Source organism: Astatotilapia calliptera, chromosome 15 (assembly GCF_964374335.1).
Source record: "Astatotilapia calliptera chromosome 15, fAstCal68.1, whole genome shotgun sequence".
NCBI lineage: Eukaryota > Metazoa > Chordata > Actinopteri > Cichliformes > Cichlidae > Astatotilapia > Astatotilapia calliptera.
In genome coordinates this window covers 38,696,008-38,702,007 of record NC_137436.1, presented here as the reverse complement: position 1 = coordinate 38,702,007, position 6,000 = coordinate 38,696,008, and positions in this window count along the sequence as shown.

The following is a 6,000-nucleotide window of genomic DNA, read 5'->3' as shown; positions in this document are numbered from 1 at the left end:
GCTCAGTACTCTTGCTCTCTTTGGTTCACCCCCACACACGCTCTCAGGTCGCTTTTTATTTATCGTTAAAGGTGCAATATGTTGAACACCTTACTCTCGAAAAGGTCCGTGTTGTTTTGCAGGGTCATGCAGCAGCTCCTCTGGAAGTAGTGCTGCTTTTACTTTGCTTTTCATTTGCAAAGAAGGATAAGTGCAGCAAACAGCACAAGGCTTAAACTGACCATAGCAGGTTGGGCTCCACTGTTTTACTCCTTATAAAAGAAAAAGCAATCTCTGGGAAGAGCTCTTCCTTCCTTCATGTTAGACTGACGCAGGCTTTATGCAACAGTGACTCAGTGTCTCACCTTGAGATACAGTGCGATATTACACTTCAGTACGGGCTGGCGCTACCTCGTTATCATCCTTACTTCAGTAGCTGTCATACAATCTTCTGATAATTTGTAAATTTTTAAGCAGTTTTAAGCTACCAGTCTTGTATGTTTCACCTTTAAATGTCACAAATTGAAATCCTCCTTTATTACAGTGTCTTTACTGAAACTAAGCAGCATTCAACTCAGTCTAGAAGAACCATTGAAAAGCCATCAAAATGGTGCATTGGCCCCTTCAAATCAACGTTCAACACAGGTTCAGCATAACCTCGCTTTGTGTGTGTGCAAGGGGGTGGAAAAGAGAGGCCGGGGCCCACTACACTCCAGAGCTAGTCTCTCACATACGTGTTCTGTCAGAAATCTCAGTTAAGGTGTTTAATCCTAATTAAGTTATTCCTTTTATATGATTGTCATAAATAACAAGGTCTGCAGATTACAATATTGACCACAATACTAGAGTTTTGATTAAGAGTGGAATGGGATGTGTCGGTGTTTCAGAGAATGGAGAAGTACGGCGTTGGATAGGATGTGTTTCTCAACAGACATTTGCACATATCTTAGCTGATGTGAATATTGCAAGCTCTAATTGCTACTGTGTAGTGCTCTTTTGCAGCTAATGTAGATACATAGAATTTCAGTCAGCTGTGGGGAGGTTTGCAATTGTATACTGGCTGCATTTAGTGCTTGGTGCAGTTACACACCCATAAGGGGAAGTACCTTTATATTCCTGCTTTGAAGTAAAGACACACTCATATCTAATTGGCTATCGGAGATCATGTTAAACATCTGAAGAATACAGAATTATTTTTTAAATCTACCATCAGATAAATTTGTTCCATGATTTGTTGACCTGCTATAATTAGATGTGACCTGTTTCAAAATCAGTCTGTTCTCGGGAACTTCTCATTTCCATGGTTAGGAAGGTTAGGGAGAGTGTTTTTTTACAAATTGATTGAAATTAAGTGTAATTTATGCCAAGTTTCAGTCAACTTTCAGTCAGGCCATTATGGCTTGGTAAATAATAGGGGGGGAACCTTGATGCTGCAGAAGGATATGATTATGTTTAAAAAAACAAACAAAAAACAGTGAATATTTGATGTACTTCCATTATGGGTTTTTTTGTTTGTTTTGTCCAAACATGCTACCTCTAAAACAAATGACTGAATTCTCATCTATCTTAACAGTACTGGCATTAATGTTAATATATCATACTAATAGAATTTACATAGAATATTGCATCTTTATAATAATTGTCAGGATCATATGCTGTTAACGCTGACTGGGAACAGCAATGCCTCCGTTTGGCACCTCCCTATCCATCTATACCAGCGGTCCCCAACCTTTTTTGCGCCACGGACCGGTTTATGCCCGACAATATTTTCACGGACCGGCCGTTAAGGTGTCGCGGATAAATACAACAAATTTAAACTAGTACCGGTACTGAAAAAAAAGAAGATTTATTCATAACACACGTGAAAAGACCCAGGAAAACAGAGTTAATGATAAAAACGATAACAAAATAACACTGAAAACCGATAAAACCCCTGAAAACCATAAATTTCACACCTGAGCCTCAACTCTCGCGGCCCGGGTTGGGGACCGCTGATCTATACTGCTTTGGCCTTCTAGTGCTGAAAATCTAGCAAAGTCGCCTCTACTTACTGTGCTTCTCTCTACTCTTTCAAATTGTTTTCTAGTGTGTAATAAGCTTTATAGAATTATGGGCTGCTAGTGGAACTTTAAATCATAAATATTTTGTTTGCATCTACTGTATGAGCCATGTCCTGTCTGCAGAAAACATGGAAAAACATGCATGAAACCAGCTCTCTATGGCCACGCTCTGAAGATAGTTGATGGTTGCAATGCTAGAAATAGCACTTCAGTTACAAAGCTTAACTATAGAATTAAGAAAGATTAACATTACATTTATGTATTACAAAAAAGGAAAGAATCTACATCAGAAACGGCATGAATCTGTCTGATTATTGTGGACAGCTAACCACATGCATGATACCATATGAATCTAAGCATCTGCATATTCAAAGCCTTTTTAGATTGGCTCCAAAAAGGCAGAAGTACATGCTTACATTTTCAGTTTTAAAAGGCGATTTCTTCCTATGGAAGACTGATTACAATACTGTACTACATTATAGCAGCTGTGCAACTGATCCACTCGCTGTTTTAAAGCAATCATGAAATGACAAAACCTGTACAAGATGGATGTTTACGCAGCCAAATTTCTATATTACACGTAGCCTGATCGCAAAGAGTCAAGAGCTGTATTTATGCTCACTCCTCTTTATTTGGCATTTACAGTAATACTCCATGAAATGTCTTTCAGACTCACCCCACTAGATTTTGAAGGAGCTGTAAATGATTGAAGGCTCTCCCTAATAAAATCTAATGGGGAAAGTTCAGTCTTTTAAAATGGGTTTCAGTCATTACTGACCAAACAGATGGATGAGAAAGATGAGCATTCTCATATGAAAGAGTATGAAGATTTTTTTTACATTGTGCATTTATAGCCATGGACGTGGAGAAATGGGCAAACTTCTTTACAGGCAGATTAAAAACCAGTATAGGAAGACTGTAGTATCACTTTAAACCAACTTGCACAAATCAGGTTAACTGTATCAGTGTAAGTGTAAAGCACAGCAGGTTGCCTTTCATGAATTGTAGTGGTTCGGTTTCTTCAGAGTGCTCATTAGAGATTATGTGACGCCGTACAGAAAGAAAAACGATTAAAAAGAAACTTGATTCCTCCAGGGGAAAATGGAGCAAATGAATTCTCAGACATCCTAACAGCGCTGTTATTGTCTGACTCTTCTTCAAGTATTTATCTGGTTCACTGATTGTTTTTCTATACAGTGGAAATTGTCATATTAGTAATAATAATGTAAGGTTGCTCCAGTGCTAAAAGCCATTTCAGCAGTGTCTATTCAGATGCATTCATGTGAAAGTTGGGCTCCATGTTGCATAAACCTTTCCTTGGATGCATTGTTCATTATTACTTTGTGCGTAAAGAAGGCTCTATAGATGGGATGCAGATGTGATGATTTGTATTCATGCGAATTCAAAGCATGGCTCACATTGGCATTTTTGTACTCATTAGCAGAATGGTTAAAGTGTGTCGTCATGTTGACTGAAAGCGATTTGGCATGTGTGCTCTGACACTGGTCACATCCGTCACACGACTTTCTCGCTTTTCTATATTAATTATATATATTTTTTTCTAGGTGACCTGTGAGGTTAAGAATGAATGTAATGCAAAAAAACCTACAAAATTTAATCCAATGCAATATTACAATTATTGATATTTCCAAAGACTTTTCATCACACTTTTTTCTTTCCAAAAAAAGACTGAGTGAAAGAGAGAGGTTTCATCTGTCCTGTGTCAGTTTCAACAAAGCAAAAGACGGTTTTTAGTGGTGATAATGTTAATAATGTTAGAGGTTGGATCATATATGAGATGTACATTTCTAGTGTGTGCAGAAGAGTCGAAAGTTATAAAAACAATTATGGTTTTTGAATTATCAAAGGGCTGGTGTGTCTTTTTCTACTTTTTTTGGTACTGTGTTACAATCATTTGTCTATTTTTGGATTATGGATTAATCTGTACTTTCACTTTTGTTATGGAGTTGCATTATCTTTGTTTTGGGGGCATAAATCCTGGGCATTTATTTCATAGTTTGAATCGAGTTTTGCAAAGTATGATTAGGGCACTTGGATTAATATCATTTGGGCAAAAACGTGTTATAAACTTCATCCAAACCTTTAGAGTTTGGATGAAGTGAAATGTTCACCATCGTAATTTCAAAGATTTCTCTTTAAAAAAAAAAAAAGAAGAAGAAGAAGAAAAAAAAGATCGGTTTCTGTTTTGTTTTTCACTTTTTCTTTGGTTTCTCTTGTGTGTAAACTATGAATTAAATTCTGTCACAAAAAGGGAATTCAGCTGCAGTAGGTTAGGCATCTCTGCTTAGCTCATTCAGAATATGAGCATCATCTGACAATCTTTGTCCTGATCGTCATGTGTATGTATTTTACTTTTTTCTTTTTTCTTTTTGTCTAGAGTTTTTTAAACACTTCCATGTAAAGTGTAAATGTAATTTAGCAGAATGTGCATTGTTGTTCAACATCAGAGGCCTGTTGTCATACATACATAGCTGCTTAGGAGCAAAATGTTTCAGTCTCAGCTGCATCATCACTGTGCACTTCAACACAAACAGTTCCACCTATAGATGTGCAAAGTGTGAGTACTACTATTGCTTTTCCCTGTACTCGGGTTTTGCCTTTTACTGTAACAACTGTATAGAAGCAGTGGATCTTATGCTGAAACCTCTATGCTCTTAAACAGGTACAGGACACCAACTGTTCAGTTAGCATTGGCCTCTTATTTAAACCATGTATTTAAAACACACCACCGAATGGCATTTAGATTAAATCTAAATTTAATCTGAATTAAATCTGAGTGAATGAACACTCGTGGATGTCGTTTCCTCAGGGAACTGGGTCTATTTGATCATGTATTTGTTACGAATTAAGAAATAAAAGTTGAAACCCAAACTGAATGGGGGGAAAAAACCCAGTTGATTTAATAACTTTATCACAGCCAATCTGGGTTTTTTGTTTTTGTTTTTTCTTTCAGGGCAATTTATTTGCTGTGCTTATTATTTGCAGGTCCCTTACCTCAGCAAGAGGGTATATGTATTTACTTTTTAGCAGAGATGTAAATTGTTTTTAAAGAATTTTGTACTTTATAATTTATTTCTTATTTATGTTAAGTTCTTTTTCCCTGAGGATTGTATTTCAAATTTATCTTGATTTCTTTCTTTTCAATAAATGTTTTTTAAAGCAACCTTGATGATAATAGTAATTTTCGTGAATAGGATAATGTGAGGGTTGAAATGCTACAGAAAATGAAGTGGAAGAAGATTTAACAAGAATCAACCTGAGCAGAAAATACATTAGCTTGCCTATTTACAGAATTGAACCCCCAAACTGGGATATGGGTTATTTGCATGTAAAATTAAAACATTTTAAAATATATTACTTTTGTTAGTGTTGTGTGAAAGTCTTGAGTCACCTCTCATAACCTATATTATGTTTCCAAGGAGCCAGACTTTCTTTATAATGGGCTATGACTGATTAAAGCATAAAAAGACACTTAACTCAAAGGGTAAAGCAATGCTGTCTGCTTGTAACAGACAACTTGGTAAAGAACCAAATTAAAATGGTCGTTTTAGGCAAGGTGCAAGCAGCCCATCGCATTTTTCTACCTTCTTTTTAGTTGAATCTACGTAAAATGCCGGAGATAATAATTTGCGAGGCATGAAACCGTACTTTTGCATTAACAGGCAATTTCTCCAGAAAATATCTCAGCGTAAAGTGCAGTGTTGGAAAGAGTTTCAGGCCTGTTACTTCTTTTTTCCTCGACTTGTCCTATCTACATCACATAGACCGTATGCATTTTTTTTAAAAATAGGGAAAAATCCAACAAAAACCTGAGATCCGTGTGAGCCACTGTTCATTGAAGCTTCATCTGAAATGAGCAAAGGCTGGTTATCAAGAAGCCATCCTTAAGGAAGGGAAATGGAGACGAAAGCCTGAGGTATTTGAAAAGTTACGCTTTCTC